This window comes from Rhinatrema bivittatum, chromosome 7, assembly GCF_901001135.1.
Source record: "Rhinatrema bivittatum chromosome 7, aRhiBiv1.1, whole genome shotgun sequence".
Lineage (NCBI taxonomy): Eukaryota > Metazoa > Chordata > Amphibia > Gymnophiona > Rhinatrematidae > Rhinatrema > Rhinatrema bivittatum.
Window position 1 is genome coordinate 286,328,506 of NC_042621.1, and position 18,988 is coordinate 286,347,493.

The 18,988-nt window shown below is 44.4% G+C and overlaps 1 long non-coding RNA gene across 2 annotated transcripts in view; it reads right to left on the minus strand.

The window, feature by feature from the left end:
- LOC115094922 overlaps positions 1 to 18,988 on the minus strand; it is an 81,435-nt gene that overhangs the window by 45,761 nt on the left and 16,686 nt on the right. For both annotated transcript variants that reach the window (XR_003857633.1, XR_003857634.1), the window contains exon 2: positions 13,936 to 13,992. This is a non-coding gene — a long non-coding RNA (uncharacterized LOC115094922). The remainder of the gene's footprint in view (positions 1 to 13,935; positions 13,993 to 18,988) is intronic.

Genomic DNA, 18,988 nt, shown 5'->3' on the forward strand with positions numbered 1-18,988 from the left:
GGGGGGGAAGGGGGAGAGAGAGTGAATGAGCGAGCAAGCATGTGTGTTTGAGATCCTGTGTGTGTGAGTGAGAGATTGCATGTATGTGAATGATTGAGAGCCTGTATATGTGAAAGAGAGTATGTCTGTGATTGAGATCCTGCCTGTGAGAGAGAGAGCATGAATGTAAGTTTACCATTGGGAACCTGTATGTGTAAGTTTGTAATTGAAAACCTGTTTGTTTGAAAGAGTATGGGTGTATGATTGAGATCCTTTGTGTGTGAGAGAGATCATGTGTATGTATGATTAAGAGCCTGTGTGTAAGTATAAGTAAGAGAGAGATCATGTGTGTCTGTGTCTGACAGCTGGTTTAGGTGATGGAGCATGTGAGTATGTGATTGAGAGCCTGTGTTTAAATGAGAGAAAGAGACCATGTGTGTCTGTGTGATTGAGAGCTGATTTAGGTGAGGGAGCATGTGAGTATGTGATTGAGAGCCTGTGTTTAAATGAGAGAAAGAGACCATGTGTGTCTGTGTGATTGAGAGCTGATTTAGGTGAGGGAGCATGTGAGTATGTGATTGAGAGCCTGTGTGTAAATGAGAGAAAGAGAGGACATGTTTGTAAGCATGTGAATGAGAGTCTGTGTGTGAGAGAAAAAGACAGCATGTATTTATGTGATTGAAAGCCTGTGTGTGTGTAAGCGTGAAAAGATAGACAGCATGTGTGTAAATGTGTAATTAAGAGCCTATATAAGTGAGAGAGAAAAAACATTTGTATATGTGAGTGACTGAGAGCATGTGTGTATAGGTGTGTCATTGAGAGCCAGTGTGAGAGAGAGCGCTGGTATGTGACTGAGAGAGGAGAAAGTTCCAAGCAAACCACCCCACCTCCTGCTAATTCAGAACAATCTCAGGACACCTGGATATCAAACGTTCCCAGGTATGCAGAGCAAAAAAATTTTTGTATCCTTATTATTTTTCATTACTGGATCTTTGTGTCTGCTATTTTGAAATATTTTGTTGGTATCTGGAAATGTTTTATATGAGTTTTTAATTATTGGATATTCCACTCATCAGCTGTTTCGAAATATGTTCTTTTTGTTAGTACAGTTTTACTGCTGATGATTTTATATTTCTTGATTTGTTTTATAAGGATGTGTGATGTTTCTTTTTTCCTTTGTTACACTGCATACAGAGACTCTGGCTTGTTGCAGTTTCCAATTCAGTTTTTGTCTGCATGCTTCTTGTTATGCGTTTTGGTCTCTTTATTCTATGTTAGGTGAGGGACAGCACGTGATTCAGGTGAGGTTTTCTGCTGGCGTGTAGTTTCTGTGTAGGACTCTATAGCAGCCTGACTTGGTCCGTTTTCCTAATAGGAGATGTATTGGTGTCTTAAGGCCTGGTGTAATATTTTCAGAGACTTATTGTACTTTAAAAGTGTGATCTTACATAAAATGCACACATTTACTTGTATTTAGTTTTAAACATATTGTATGGCTCTCATGGAATTACATTTTAAAATATGTGGCGTTTATGGCTCTCTCAGCCAAAAAGGTTCCTGACCCCTGTGATAGAGGTCTTTAAGATCATGAGAGGTCTTGAATGAGTAGATGTGAATTGGTTATTTACACTTTCGGATAATAGAAGAACTGGGGGCATTCCATGAAGTTAGCAAGTAGCACATTTAAGACTAATCGGAGAAAATTCTTTTTCACTCAACACACAATAAAGCTCTGGAATTTGTTGCCAGAGGATGTAGTTAGTGCAGTTAGTGTAGCTGGGTTCAAAAAAGGATTGGATAAGTTCTTGGAGGAGAAGTCCATTAACTGCTAGTAATCAAGTTGACTTAGAGAATAGCTACTGCTATTACTGGCATCAGTAGCATGGGATCTTCTTAGTGTTTGGGTACTTGCCAAGTACTTATAGCTTGGATTGGCCTCTGTTGGAAACAGGATGCTGGGCTTGATGGACCCTTGGTCTGACCCAGCATGGCAATTTCTTATGTTCCTATGAGTGACAGAGTGGTCCAGCCCAGTTAGGGTTATGTACTAAGGAGGAGGATAAAATATGATTTCTACAAGGATTTCAGGGAGAGAGATAGAGATGGGAGAGATGTTATTACGCCTGTCGTTCGCAGACAGCTGTGACTGGTGTTGCTTATCTCTTTCTGCACAGCATTGACTCCGTTGGGAAGACTTGCGGCCTCCACCAGCTATCGCCGGCCTGCCTATCGCTCCCAGGCCTCCCTGGTCGGCACGGATGCTGCCGACCGCCATCTTGTCCTTGGAATCCCTTAGGCGCGTGCATGGGCCAGTCTTAGGCACATCATGGCGGGAACCTCGTGGGCGTCCCCTCCGGATGACGTCATTCCTCCAGGTCACTTAAGTCAGCTGGCCCTGCCTATCTACGACTTGGCAACGAGTTCCCTCATTGCTGAATCCGCCTCTCTCTCAGAGGAGCTCCTGCTTCCAGCTCCTGCTTCCTTGGCGTGAGATGACCTGGTTACCTGCTCCTCGGGGGCCCTCTCCTCATCTCTGGCTATCTGCTCCTCGGACGGCCTGATGCCCAGGATCTCTGCCTGCCCCGTTCCCGGGGGCTTCCCTGGAACCGTCACTACTCCTGCTGTGAGTACCCCGCTCTGCGGACCATTACCATTTCTACTGTGGACCTCATCGCTGTACCCCGCTCTGCGGACCATTACCATTTCTACTGTGGACCTCATCGCTGTACCCTGCTCTGCGGACCATTACCATTTCTACTGAGGACCCTCTTCGGTGTACCCCGCTCTGCGGACCATTGCAGCACCATTTAGTCTGAGGTATCCTCCTTGGGTATCCCCCATTCCACAGACTCCGTGGCATCTCCGTGTCTGTGTGACTTTACTCTTGCACCCCCCGCGGGTAGTGCTGCTCTTGCTCTTTAATAAAGACTCTAGACTTGAGCTGTGTCTGAAATCAGCTGAGGCCTCGCCTCCCGATGGTGAGGTTCATGGGGTTCCTTCCTCTCCCCCCCCCGTGGGCAGTACCATCTGTCACTTCGGCCCCGGGCCCACACACCTACAAATCCTAACAGATGTAGAAGGCACGCGCATCAGTGGCACCACTAGAAGTGGTGCCACTGATGCGCCCACAAGCAAGTCTGATATGAAGATAGTCGGAGGAAAGCGAGAAAAGTGAAGAGGTTGGAGACCGACATCAAGGAGAAGGAACTGTGTTGGAGGCCTGCAGTGCCTGTGTGGAGTTTCAGTGCAGGGCTGGGGAAGCTGCATCTGTCTAAGTTGTCCTGGAGCCAAGCCTGGCCTGTGTATAAGTAACTGAGATTTTAGAGAGACTATGAGTTGTTTCTGGGTCCACAGAGGATCTGAGAGGGTGAAGAAAAGAACATCTGGTCTGGAAACATTTTTCTTTGAGCGAGTGCAGACTGTGATTTTGTCATTTGAACTGTGTTTATTCCTGCAATGTTTCTGCTGTACCGTACTGAGACCTGTGGACTCTTTGTTTGCTTTGCTGACCTAGCTATTTATGCAGTAAAATATCTTTCTTTTGGAGCACAAACCTGGCGTGGGCATTGTGCATTTTTGGGGGGTATCCTTAGCCCAGTTTATGCTTGCAGGTGAGACTGTCTAGACCGCAGAGTAAATTCCCCCACCCCAGCTGAGTGTACCCAGTGGCTGTCTGGGGCAGGGAAGGAAGCCCCCTGACAAAGGAAGGGTTATGCACATATATACTCACATTGTAATGAGTACATTAAGCCATTCCCTTGTAGTTTTTCTGGATGCAAGGCAATAAAAAAAGCTCAAGCCATTAAATCCAGCAGCAATTGCTTTGCAGGGACTGCAACTGGAATACAAAAGCTGCTAAACAAATAAACAAACATGTGACTTTTTTTTTCATGACATATGAAAATCAGAACATTTAAAACCAAGGTCCAGGCAACTGGAGGTGCAAACATTATTGCAAGGGTTGCAACAGTAAGCACCATGTCCAAGAGCACCTGTGCTGCTGAAAAGGCTTTAACTCAACCTCTGTCAGACAGAGCTGCCTTACGGTGAAGAATGCACTGCAGTTACGTACAAGCCAAGATCACAGAGGACAACAGGAAGAGCTGACATGGAAATAAAAAAAAAAATAGGTACATAACTTCATGGGAAACCGAGGTTTAATAAATGCGGTAAGACAGCATCATTAGAAAACAAAATGAGAAATGTGATTTGGATTTGAGAAAGAATTCTCATACCTTTAGGAATGTTCAGCCTGAAGAACTCATGCGTGCGCTGCCATTTTAAAGAGTGCAGGAGCATAAGAGGTACTTAGTATTAGCAATGGGATATTTCACCGAGCAGAATCAATTGCCAGAAGACAGACAGACCTGATAACTGTAAGTCTCTCTTTTTTTTCAGTTTGAGTACTCTGGCTGGTTGCCAAAGTGTATGAAAAGGACGAAGAGGGGGGCCAAATGCTAGAAGGAATTGTGATGGTAGAGGGGTTCATGCACCCATCTTCTGGGATTGCCCAGTGATCATACCCTCTCAAGACAAAAAAAAAAAAATGAACATACAAATTAGCAGAATTCTGTACCAGCAAATATCACTGGATCCATTACTGGTTATTTATTTAATACATGTATATTCCACTAATCCACAATTCTCAGCAGATTACATCAGCACACGTGCAGTTAAAAACACAGCAAAACAAAACAATATTGACAATATAAAACAAATAAATACAACAGAAAATTCATACAAGCATATTGCTAGTAACAGAAATCCAGTAGGGAGAGATCATAGCAAGAGGAAGATACAAACTAAGTATATGCTATAGAGAACAAGTGTGTTTTTTTACAATTTCCTAAAATGAAGTCTTACACTTACCAAGATTAATAAAGCACAGTACTTTGACAGAGCGGGATAAATATTTGATGAGTGTACTAAAAAGTGTATAACAAGGTGGCTTGACTGTAAAGCAACAATGGTAGGACATTGGACAGAGACAATCAAGATACATAGAACGGGGAAAAAAAATCTGTATTCCTTGATGAATTGATTCTATACTTATGAGAGAAGATGACAAGTATATAATTCATATAGCGATTCAATATATGCAGTACACACCCATATGGTGGATGGCCAAAGGCAATCAGACACAACTTGGTTTCAGTTTTTAAGAATGTATTGGGAAAGTGAGAACCGTAAACCAGGTCAGTCATGGCACATAGTTCCGTAAAAGGATGAAGGCTTGGCTTTGTTGGCAGTTGAGGTGTAAGATAATGCTTTTGACTACATTTCCCCAGCGGTTATTAGAGTAAAAGGATTATGTGCTTCTGAATTCCACAGGCTAAAATAACTAGGATAGGTTAATGAAATGAGCTAATATTGGTTTTAAGCTGTATGATTGTGAGTATGTCTAAGGTTGATTATGTTCATGTTCAGTGCTTATTTCCTAGAAAAAGAGTTCCCAGCATTCACTTGCAGGGCCCTTCTTGGTGACAGGATGGGAAGGAGCAACCACCTAGGGCCACGCCCCTGCAACTGACTGCAGAGCCTATGAAATGACAGCATTGCAAATATTACACCAGGCCCTAGAACACCAAAACACCTCCTATTGGGAAAGCAGAACAAGCCAGACAGCTACAGATTACTACATAGAAATTACACATTATCAGAATACCTCACCTTGATCACACAGACAGAACATGGATAGATCCTCACCAAACACAGAATAAGTGACCATAAATTATAAATAGAAATATGCAGACAAAAAACTGGAAAACCCATGAAGCCAGACACGGTGTGCAGAGCATCATTGAAGAGAGAGAAACAGAAATGCATTTCCTCCTGTACTGTGCAAAATACAAAGCTATCAGAGATGCTGCACACTACAGGAGTAAAATACTTCAAACTGATTTGTCCGTTTAGATGGCCCAAGAACGTTGTGGCCCAAATGTCTTTGTGACTCTACGTAACTTTGGGCTAAATGTATGTGCGATGTATACTTATTATTGTACTATTTTATTTCTTTGTAAACCAGTTTGGGTTGTATTTTGGTACAAGGAAGGTGATCTAGAAATGTAAATTAACATAAGATGCACTAAATGCTTTTCCCAATGTCATTTCTTTGGGAAAATAATGCTCAGTGCATATTCCCCGATATTACTAGCTAGGTATTTCATATGTCCATATAGATAACCCAAATATCATTTAGGCAAGGTCTTCCATTGGCTCATTAGACGTTCCTTATACTTTATAGACACAGAAGTAGAGGAGACTGAGAAGGAGAAAGAAAATGTACCTATTAACAAATGATGCAAATAAAAAACGGACAGATCTGAAGAGGAATGTGAAAGCTGCAGAGGAGGGCGACAAAACTGATAAAAGGGAATGAAATGGTTTCCCCTTTGATGAGAGGCTACACAGGTTAGGGCTCTTCAGCTTGGAAAAGAGACGGCTGAGAGGGACATGACAGAATTTATAAAATCATGAGAGGAGGTATAAGGGGTATGTAAAGGTCGGTTATTTACCCTTTCAAATAATACTAAAACTAGAGGACATTCTATGAATCTAACAACCAGATTTAAAACAAATCATGGAAAGTACTTTGCCACCCAGCGTGGAATCTGTTGTCAGAGGCGACTAGCATAGAAGGGTTTAAAAGAGGTTTCAACAAATTCCTGGAGGAAAAATATACATACAATATTATAGCTAGGAGGACTAAGGAAAGCCATCTCTATCCCCGAGAGGAAGTAACAAGAAACACATCTACTTTTTTGGTCAGACACAGGATTGTTGGGCTCGATGGACCATAGTTTGACCCAACGTGGCATGTTCTCATCTGCAAAAAAGCAGACACACCAGACGGGGTAAAAAGAAAAGAAAGGTGATGTGGAAAAATTGAAAGAAAGGTCAAGGGCTTGGAACCCCTGAGGTCAATATTCAAAGCGACCTAAACCCACTAAGTCATGACTTAACCTTTGAAAATTGACCCAGCTAACAGGTTAAACTGATCCTCCTAGATCTCATCAAGAAGCTAAATTTAGATTATACAAATCCAGAGGGTCTAGGGGCAGGGGAAAACGTTAGATATCTAGTGCTTATTTTCAGTGCCAGCCACCCAACTTTGTTGGCCAAATTTAGGTCTAAATCTACCTAGCCAACCTCCATCCCAACATTAAAAAGGTTTCTAGCACCCAATCCCCTCCCTCTTCCAGCATTGAAAAATAAAAAAAGTGGCTGGTGCCCCAAACCTCATTTTTTCCTGATCCCCTTCTTTGTTTAAAAAAAAAAAAAAAAAGTGTCTGTCCGAAACATCCATCTAACTTCCAGGTCCCCTTTCAATGTAAAAAAACAAACAAACAAAAAAAAAACCAACCCACACATGCACACATCTCCTCCTTACTTAAAAACAAAAAATAAATAAATAAAAACAAAAAAAACATCAATGCCTCTCATTTCCCTTTTCTCCCAAGATCCACCCTCACCCTCTTAGAGCCCCTTGAACCCCAAAAAGTGTTCCTGAAGCAAAGCCAGAGGCTAAATACTAAGTGCCGGTACTCTGGCATCTACCGACACCTAGAGGTCCATATTGAAAGCAGTCACCCTGATAGCTTTATCTATATATTCAGCGACACTTATCTGGATAAAATTGCCACTGAACAGATGTAGAATTACCCAGAAAAAATTATCCTGGTAGCTTTGCCATTCACGGGGCTTTTGAAAGTTGAAAAAAATTAAAAAAAAAGCAATAAGAAAATTATAAAAAATTGGATATTATTACAAGACACTGCACCAGATAAAGCAAATGTTGCTTACCTGTAACAGGTGTTCTCACAGGACAGCAGGATGTTAGTCCTCACATATGGGTGACATCACAGGATGGAGCCCAATCACGGAACACTTCTGTCAAAGTTTCCAGAACTTTGACTGGCCCCTACTGGGCATGCCCAGCACGGCACTAACCCTGCAGCCAGCAGGGGTCCCCCTTCAGTCTTGTTAAAAAGCAACAGGTAGTGCCGAAAATAAAATAAGAAAATGTTACGAACCCAACACCGCGGGGCGGCGGGCGGGTTTCGTGAGGACTAACATCCTGCTGTCCTGTGAGAACACCTGTTACAGGTAAGCAACATTTGCTTTTTCACAGGACAAGCAGGATGGTAGTCCTCACATATGGGTGAGTACCGAGCTGAGGATGTCCGAGTATGCACCAAATATACTCAGGCGTGCAAGGCACTAAGCCTGGGATTAAATTTGGCCGAGGGCATCCTGAACCCCACCGGGCAGGCGGAAGGGTGTTGGTACGTCACGTTGGAAATAGGTTGTGCAAGACAGACTGGCCGAAGATGGAATCTTGTCTTCCGGCTTTGTCCAAGCAATAGTGGGCTGCGAAAGTATGGAGAGAACTCCAGGTGACAGCCCTGCAAATGTCAGGAAGCGGCACCAAGCGTAGGTGTGCTACTGAAGTCGCCATGGCCCTCACAGAGTGTGCTTTAACACGGTCTTGAAGTGGAATGCCCGCTTGCTGATAGCAAAAGGATATGCAGTCCGCCAACCAGGAGGAGAGAGTCTGCTTACCCACAGGCTGCCCCAATTTGATAGGATGGAAAGAGACAAACAATTGAGTGCTTTTCCTGTGGGCAGTTGTACGGTCTAGGTAGAACGCTAGAGCCCGTTTGCAGTCAAGGGTATGCAGAGCCTGCTCTCCTGGATTGGAACGGGGCCTGGGAAAAAAGGTAGGTAGTATGATGGATTGATTGAGATGAAACTCCGAAACTACCTTAGATAAGAATTTAGGGTGAGTGCGGAGCACTGCCCGGTCTTGCAGAAGTTTAATGTAAGGCGGATAGGTAACTAGAGCCTGTAATTCACTAACTCTGCAAGCAGAAGTGATTGCCAAAAGGAAAATCACTTTCCATGTGAGACATCAAAGTTCACAGGATTGAAGAGACTCGAATGGTGGTTTCATGAGCCGACCCAAAACTAGGTTGAGGTCCCAAGAAGGGGCTGGAAGACGCAGAGGAGGCTTGAGGTGAAGCAAACCCTTCAAGGGGTTGTACTGATATGGGAACATCCCCGACACCTTTATGGAAGGCGGCTACCGCACTGACATGCATCCTGATGGAAGAAGTTTTTAGACCTGACTCTGACAAGTGCCAGAGTGTTGCGTCCGTCGCTTCTCGACGCCCTCACTCCGCCCTCTTTACCTCTGTGGCGACTCCCTCTGGGTCTGATGGACAGTTAGCTGCCGCGGCGTCTTCTTGCCGTCTCCTTCCAGTGTCCCCGGACTGGCACGACGCTGTGGATCCACCATGTTCCTGATGATGTAGGGTGCGCGCACCGATTGATGTACCAGCAAGGGCATGAACTTCGGGGACGTTCCCCTGAGATGATGCCATCCTCTTCCAATATAAAAGGTCTCAGTATTTGCTAACACATCGAGTTAGCAAGGGTTTCGCTAGCTAAGCTAATCTGCCTCCTCGGACTTACCAGGGGTACCCGCTCCTCGGGGGCCTCGCTCTCTTTTCTTTATTTCAGATTGCCAATAGGAACCGGTACTCGCTCCTCGAGGTCCCATGTTCCTGAACACTCTGAAGATTCTCTACTGCCTGGAAGCTATCGCAGATAAAGACATTTGTGAGTTACCACCGCTCTCTCAGAGCTTTCCCTGGAACCAGGTACTCGCTCCTCGAGGGCCTAACCCTTTCCAGCTAGTGAACTTCTTACGACCTTATGCGAGTTTGTCATCCAGTTCTGGCTATGAACACAACATACCCTGTCTACTCACTATCTATAGTTTCTCTACAGCTCAACCCTGGGATCGCTGTTCCAGTACCTGAGGGACTTCAGCCCTGCTGGGCTTTTCAGCTCACTACTGCCACCTCTGGTGGTTCTACTAACCTATCTAATAAAAGAATTATCTGTGTCTGTCTCCGTACTCAAGCCTAGCCGGTGGTCCCTCTCAGGATATCCTCCTGGGGGCGCTGTCATCGGCTCAAGGATCCACCTATCTACATCCCTCTACAGCTGAGTGCCTTCTCCAAGCACTCCGCTGGTAACAGATTGCTACTTCTTCTCCATCAGGAGTCTTCAGCAACAGACTCATATCAGATTGCTACTCTGCAGTCTAAACCCATACAGTTTGTTAACTCCTCCCTCCACAGGAGCCAAAGCATAACAAGATTGCTAACTCCCTAGCAAGATCCTAACAGATTGCTAACTTCTCCTTCCTCAGGAGCCGTTTCATAACAGATTGCTAACTCTTCCTCCCGTAGGAGCTAATTCATTATAGATTGCTAACTCCTCCCTCTGTAGGAGCTAGAACCTAACAAGACTGCTAACTCCGTAGCAAGAACCTAACACAGAGCTAGTCCAGAAACTTCGTGATTAGACAGGTAAAAGGGTCAAGGGACCTGGTCCATTTGTAAGAATACAATTTTCTCGTGGAAGGCTTCCGTGAAGCAATCAGGACACGGGAAACTGGTTCAGAAAGGTTAAGTGGCTGAAGGATTAACCTTTCAACATCCATGCCGTCAGAATGGAGAAAATGGAATTTCTCTTCCGTGTTTAAACCCCGACGCCGTCTATTGCATCGACGTCGTCAGAGCCGGCACTCTCAACTTCACGCCAGCATCGAACTCCGGCTGGTGACCGTCCGGCATCGACAACTTCTCAGCCTTTGACACCCTCTACTTTCCCTCAGGATCGAGGGGATCGTAGAGATAAACATCACCACTGGCATCGAAAGTCTCAGACCATCGAGGGAGCAAAATCATCGACCTCACCATTGTCTGAGCCGCTGAAGAAAGCCCATCCAGAAAAGGCACCGACCTTTTCGGCAACCAGGTCACCAAGGCAACCCTTACCCGACAGGGTATCAGCGTCAGGGTTTGAGCACGGAAGAGAAGTTCCATTTTCTCCATTCTAGCCTTACCTCTTTCGCCATTCTTTCCTCCCGGTCTAACTTTGGTGCCAAGAAGGAAAGAATGGCGAAAGAGGCAGCCATCTGATCTTTTACACGTTTTCAAAGAAGAAAAAAATGCTTACTCTAGGATGATCTCCACCTGCCGAAGATTTTCAAAGCGCCGACCCGTGTCAGAGAACTCTGCCGTGTGCATCAATGCAACGTGACAAGGCAATAACTAAAGCCAGAAGAATGCTGGGCTGCATAGAGAATAACCAGTAAGAAAAAGGAGGTGGTGATGCCCTTGTACAGGTCCTTGGTGAGGCCTCACCTGCAGTACTGCGTTCAGTACTGGTGCCCATATCTCAAAAAGGATAAAGTCAGGATAGAGGTGGTCCAAAGAAGAGCGACCAAAATGGTGAGAGGTCAGCATTGGAAGACTTATGAGGAGAGGCTGAAGGACCTGAATATGTATACCCTGGAGGAGAGGAGGTGCAGGGGGAGATATGATACAGACCTTCAGACACCTGAAAAGGTTTTAATGATGCACAATCATCAAATCTTTTCCGCTGGAAAGAAATCAATAGAACTAGAGGTCATGAAATGAAACTCCAGGGAGGACAACTCAGAACCAATGTCAGGAAATATTTCTTCATGGAGAGGGTGGTAGATGCCTGGAATGTCCTTCCGGAGGAGGTGGTGAAGAAGAAAACAGTGAAAGAATTCAAAGAGGCCTGGAATAAACACTGTGGATTCCTAAAGGCTAGAGGTGGAAATGAAGGAAAAAGAGTGCATGGGGGTAGCTTGCTGGTATGGTAGTTTCTACCCTTAACAAATAAGCCTTGATACTGTTAATGCAACTCCATTATTGCTCTCTGCTTCAACTGCAGTGGGAAAAGCAGAAAAGGGCCCTGACTTTTACAGTTTGGGGAATAAATAAACATGGGGGTAGCTTGCTAATGCAGCTTTTACTACCCTTAATCACTGAGCCTAATACTTTGGATGCAGCTCCATCATTGCTCTCTGCTTCCACAGCAAGGGTTAAGGGAAATTGGATTCAAACAGCATCGGAGGGCCTGATCTTTACGGTCTGGTAAACTGATAAGCATGGGGATCACCGGCACAGTGCAGCAGATACTGGCATAAGCTTGCTGGGCAGACTGGTGGAACCTTTGGTCCTTTTCTGCCGTCATTTCTATGTTTACATTCATCCTCATGCTCAAACTGATACACAAGCACTGTTTCAAAACTCACACATGCTCACAGACACACAAAAGCTGACGGGCTCCTTCTCTCTCAGGCTCACACACACTCTGGCTCACTCTCTCTTGGGCACACTCACGCTGGCTCTATCCCTCTCTTCCACACACATACACTGGCTCTATTCCCTCTCCTCCACACACACACATAGGTGCTGGCTCCACTCCCTCTCCTCCACACACACATACACACACACATAGGTGCTGGCTCCACTCCCTCTCCTCCACACACACACACACACACACATAGGTGCTGGCTCCACTCCCTCTCCTCCCCACACACACACACACACATAGGTGCTGGCTCCACTCCCTCTCCTCCACACACACACACACACACACATAGGTGCTGGCTCCACTCCCTCTCCTCCACACACACACACACACACACACACACACACACACACATAGGTGCTGGCTCCACTCCCTTTCCTCTAGACACACACAGGCTGGCTTCATTGCCTCTGCTTCATACATATACACACACATGCTGTTTCCCCTCCCTCTTCTCCACATAAACACATGTGGGCAGGCTCTGGCTCCAGTCCATCTCCTTCAGTTAGGTCGCGGACCTCCTCCACCTCTGCCACCGGGAGAGACAGGTGCCTCCAGGAGCAGTGGGCCTCCTCCTCTTCTGCTGCTGGGCTGGATAGGCGCCCCTGGTGGCTGCGGGCTTCTTCTTCTGCCGCCAGATGGGATCCCCCCTGCCCCCCTCCCTGGCTAGGCCACTGGTAGCGACAGCTTCCCTAACATGTGAATAGGTCAGCGTAATAAACTCCAAAGCGCAAAAAGGATTATAAATATTACATAAAGTCACTAAGAGAAAAATTATAGAAAATTTTCTAAAGAATCCCTTAGGTAACTGCTATTAAAAGAAGAACAAAACCATAGCTAATAAAGGAACATCTGATAGCTATATATATAAAAAAAAAAATAGTCCTGGGGACATCATTGAGCGTTGATACAGAGAGCCAATGATACTCAGAGACAGCTGGAAAAAGCCAGGAGAACCTGGGCAGATCTCAACAAGAGAAGAAGTGCTTGCACAGGTGCTCCTCTCACATTTAAGGAGAATCTGCTCCGAGAGTTAAAAAAAAACAAACTGGCAAGAATAATAGAATGAATGTGGGTGTGTAAATGTTTAATGCATGAATATTTAAATTAGTAGAATTTTTTCTATGATACAAGTAAGCATTAGTGACAGGTAAAAATAACAGATGAAATAGACGAGTGTCTAAATATGTGAAACTTTGATTTGAGAGAGAGAGAGAACATGTACTATAAGAGTGAAGAGAGACTGTCCACAAGAAAACTTGACTGGCTAAAGAGAAAGCACTAACTGCATGATTCTCAAAATTCACCTCTAAACTAAAAGAAACAATAAAAAATAAAACATAAAAGTCACTCTCTAGCAAACAGATAGAATTATTTTTTTTTTTGGCACCCACTATAATTCTTGCCCAGTTAGGGTATTTGCAATTATTTATTTTCTTAGCTAGAGGCTTCAGTTCCACTACGAGTGACAAGAGGGAACACGTAATATTTAGATTTCGGAAGATTTAATCGTGACAGGGAGTCTGTCTCTCTTTTTGATTTTTAAAGAGTTAAATAGTAGGTTAAAGACTGAGAGAGTCAAAAGTTCAACGAACCCCAGCAATGCACTCTAAAGGACATTGAGACACTATAAAAGAAAAGTTAAATGTGTACACACAGAAAATCTCATATAGGCTTGCTTCAGAAAGACAACAAAAGATACAACAAAATAAAAAAAAGACATTAACAAGGTTAAATAAAATAAAATAAGAATACCTTAAGAACGTTCCTGTAACCGGAATAAGTCTGTATCTACACATTTGTAGTAACCATCTAGAATGAAAAGACAATAACAGCACACAAAGTATCAGTTCTGAGGTCTGCATATAAAAACTGAAAAAAATATACCTAAAAAGTTAGGGTGAAAGTATAAATAACACTTATCTGACAAGGTGACTTGATACAATACTTAATATTCTTTGTTATGCATTTCATTGCTTGAAGTTATATTTCAATTTTTTGGTATTCTGAAAAAATAGAAGTGAATGAAAGTAATGCGTTTTGTTTTTAAGAGTGACAGATTTATTACTGGCTGTCATTAATAAAAATATTTGTAAAAGGTTACTTGGCCAAATTCATGACTTACCCCGTCCTATTCTACCTCTGCTTCCCCTCCCTGCCACCGGGAGACTTACTGAGTAAGTCACTTTGCCACCCAATTCTTAAGTCTCAATAGGGAAGAGACATTTTCACATACCCCCCTTATATCATACTATCAGGTTTTCCCCTATACTTCTCTCGGTCTTTGGAGACACCTAATAGGGAGGGAAATCCTAGAAGGGCGGTTTTCAGTACATCTGGCCCTGCTGGACGGGCAGGCTGCCATATCTGGGTGTTTTCCCAACTTAAAGCAGATTGCATGCTTTAGCCGTGATAAGTGTTAGCATGTGAGGAGTTTAATTTTATAACCTACACTGCACCAGAGCTAGAGAAGAAACTCTCCAACACTATAATCTATAGTCATTTTGTGGTGTTTTGCATGGCTTTGTCAGAATCACTAGGAGATCCTGAACAGGAGACCAAGGAAAAGTGCGTTAAATACCTGGCTCCCTGCCCAAAATTAATCCGCTCTTTTTCGTGATGGCATTTACCCTATGGTACACATGTACTGACACCCAGGCGCACCATAATTAGATGATCCTACTAGACAGAATCCTGTCCCTTAGGCCTGTGAAAAAAAAAGTTAGCATCATCTTATGAACTATTGCATCCTTTGCTTGGCAATTAGTAGCCATAATTTCAGACTCTGTTTTCTAAATAAACAGGATTTCTTCACCAGGAACTTCCCACAAGTAAAATACATGGCATGGTTTGATCATGTCAGGGCACCGTATTCACTTTCATGCCAAAACTGCTGTAAATAAAAAGAATTGGTTTTCACGGAACAGCAGGAGCATCTGGAAAATGTTATAAAGATTAAAACTCATTTTATTGTTTGTTGAAATGTGGCATGTTTATAGGGTTTTTAAATGGATGGGACGTAAACAAGGGCGTTGCCTGCATGCGGAGACATCTCTCTTGATACTTAAGCTCATTGTTGATAGCCAGTGTGCTCTGAATTTTCCACTCTGGCTGCGACGAAGTGATTTTAATAAACATGATATACATTCATCTAATGATATTTCTTTTATACCTAGAGGGGCCATGATGCAAGACCTTTTATTTCATTCCATTTTTGCTTGCATGGTGCTTTTTTGTTCCCTATGGATTTTTTTTTTCCTTGCCAGAAGCAGCAGGAAATTTCAGTCTTGAGCACAAGATGCACCAATTCAGAATTGTGCAAGGAAAGTTAACTTGCGAGTTTTTGGCAAAGGAGGATTTTTTTTATTTTCCATTCGTTGATCTGATGCTAAGAGTCATCTAACTTGAACAAACAGGAAGAAAGATTACTGGGAAAAGACAGAAAACCAAGCCAGGGAGAGCAAAGGCTAGAAACTATTTGATTGCTTTTAAAGGGGCTAGAAATGAATTAATCAATGTCAGTCATCCTGGGACCCAGTTCGAAGTATCATGACCTGGATGCCTCCGCCACACAAAGAAATTCAGTCTTCGGTGGGAAATTAAACCCCTTTAGGGGTTTAATTTCCCACCGTAGACTGAATTTCTCCTGTTCAGTTTATTCTCCACCTTAGGGGAGCAGACCTAATCCTTCTCATGCTGGGAAACAGGTTGCGTTCCTATCCACATAACATGCTCTTGAGTTGTTCTCTAAACTAAAAATCAAGATAATTAATGCATAGAGAAGCAAGCTATTTACATCCTGTGAAATATAAAATGGGGGAGGGGGAGCAATGAGACCTGGAGAAGGTTCTCCATGTTAAGGAGTCAATCGCTTAGGGTTTTCCTGGTTACCAGTAGCTTAAATTGTTGGTTTTTTTTTAAAAGAGGGCCGGATAGGGTATATGCTAAATTTCCTCACTTAGGGCCTGATGTACTAAGGCTTTTTTTCCCTCAGTCTGTGTCTATGGGAATAAAGCTTAATAAGTAAGAGCTCCACCCACCCAGCCGTGGGCTGTGTTTTTTGGTGTGTGTGTTGTGTGTGTTAATGCAGACTTTCAGAAGCTGGAGAATTGCATAGACTGACTCCTGTCCAGAATTCTGGGAGATCACTAGCAGGATAAGCTCAGCATAGCTCAACACCATTTCTTCATTTCTTTGCTTCCTAATCATTCCTCTATCCTTCCTCTTTCCAAGGCCAGCCCTCCCCCTAACCGCTGCATCTGCAGCAAACCTTCCAAACATTAAGACGCTGCTGTCGTTTCCTTTATTTTCCAGCTCGTACTGGTCTTGCCTGTGTGTCTGGAACTAGAATGTAAGCCCTGTGAAGCAGGGACTGCACAACCACTGGGTTCATCTTGTACTGCTATATAAATGATTAAAAGCAGCCATAGTTAACAGTGGTTAAGCTTATTTGTTAGCCTGAATTAGTATAAAGCAATAATAATGCTTTGTTTCAGAATCAAGAGTGGCCATATAAAGTCTGCACTGCCTTCCAAAATGCTCACCTTTTCGTTTCTTTATAGCCTTGAAGTAAAATGCATTAAACCAGCCATTTGTTCCATGTATCCGCACATCCTACCCCACAACTTACCAAGTGAAAAATGTATTCCAGAATTCCTTTGAAACTGTAGTAGAAATAAAAACATGGAATAGCTTGGTTCGATTAAGTGTCCACTCCTTTGTACTTCTACAAGGCTTAATTTGTGAAGGAACAGCCCAGAGCCGAGTTAACACCACTTCATTGGAGCTTCACAGGCAGGGGCAGTCAGCTCCAGCCCCTCCCAACCAGGCTGCCTGCAAGGAAGAGGAGGAGAGGAGGTGAACCTGGAGCAGACAGCAATGAGAGCAGCACTCTGCTCCCTAAGCCAGCCCCCTTGTTCCCTCTCTCCTTGCCTGTTCCGAGCCCGGCGCGTGCTGCCTGTTCCCTCCGAGGCCGCTCCGAAATCGGAGCGGCCTCGGAGGGAACTTTCTTTCCACACCCCCCCCCCCCGCACCTTCCCCTCCCTACCTAACCCACCCCCCGGCCCTATCTATACCCCCCCTACCTTTTGTTGGCAGATTTACGCCTGCTGAAAGCAGACGTAAATCTGCGCGCGCCAGCCAGCTGCTGGCGCACCATCACCCGACCCAGGGGCTGGTCCGAAGGCCTTGACCACGCCCCGGGGGCGGCACCACGCCCCCAGTCCCGCCCCAAACCACCCCCCCGACACACCCCCTCCCCGCCCCTTTTATGAAGCCCCGGGACTTACGTGCGTCCCAGGGCTGTGCGCGTGCCGGCGGCCTATGCAAAATAGGCGCGCCGGCGCGCGCAGGGCATTTAAAATCCGACCCAATTTGTTCAGTTCTTTATCCTCCGGCTCTCCGGAAGAGCCCATTCTTCTTTTCCCCGGTTGATCCCAGTTTAATGTATCCCTTGTTGTGATGTAAAAGCATTCTTACATGCCAGTTCATGTTCTATTGTAAACCGAAGTGATGTGTAATTTTTTACATGAATATCGGTATATAAAAATGCTAAATAAATAAAGTAAGTAAGTAAGTTTCAAGCTTGTGTTAAATGAATTCAACCTCTTTTTTTTGCATCTCTTGTTATCTAAGGCTTAGTTTCTGGAGGAAGGACCCAGAACAGCATCCTGCCACCTTTTTTCTGGGACTCAAAGAAGTAGAGTTGAGCTGGCAGGGTAAATTAGTTCTGGCTAGGGAGGAGTCAAGATGGGGGAATGCTGCTGAAGACTGCGTCCCTCACCTGAAGGAAGGGGAAGGCTAGAATGTATCCTGCTCCTTCCCGATTTGGCCCGATGGACTATTTCGTATCGCGGTCAGCGTCTGCCGGGACTCAGATCTGCCCCAAAGTGCTGTGGTTGGGAGCTGTGAGGAGGTTGTCCTCGCGGTCTCCCCAAACGCTGAGACCTCTTTCTGCCCAGGGCAGTGAGAGCCTCCGCTTCAGCCCTAGGCTGTGTGCGATGAGCCTTTAGAAATCCGGGGCTCGCTGTCTCAGTCGGATGACATTCTCCCTGCAACAAAGGTCAGTGGAGTTTAACAATCGGGTCGGAGAGTGTCTGAAGGCTCTATGGAGGGACGTTCACCTGCCGCGAGGCAACCTGGAGATACAGCTCATTGCTCTGATGCTCCAGTGACTGAAGGAATTGCTTTTCAACCTCCTATTTTGGCCTCTCTAGCGACAGCTTTTCCTCCTTTGGTAAGGCCTAGTGTAGTTTCCTTGGAAGGCCTGTGGTATGCAGTTAATAATGTCTCTCTTTTTTTCACAATGCCAGTCTCTCTCTCTGGTCAAGTACAGGGCAACCAAAGGTCTATATCCATCCTCCATCAAAAAGTTGAAACCTTAGAAAGCACGGCATCAGCAGTACAGGACTTGGGGATCTCACTGGTGAAAAGTCAATCCCCGATTCAATATAGGGTTGAAGCACTTGAGAACTCATTTCAACATAAGAAATTATGTCTGATTAATTTCTCTAAACAAAAATGTGTAACACCTTTAGAAATGCTTATAAGATATCTTTCGGAAATGTTTAATGTACCTGAAAATTTAATTCCTCAGGTCTCTAGAATATATTATATGCTACCATATATTGTAAGAAGATGGGATGGAATAAAAGTGTTTGAATTTCAATCTTCTTTGGATTTTTCTAATATGACTGCCATACGTAAGAACATAAGAAATTGTCATGCTGCGTCAGACCAAGGGTCCATCAAGCCCAGCATCCTGTTTCCAACAGAGGCCAAACCAGGCCACAAGAACCTGGCAATTACC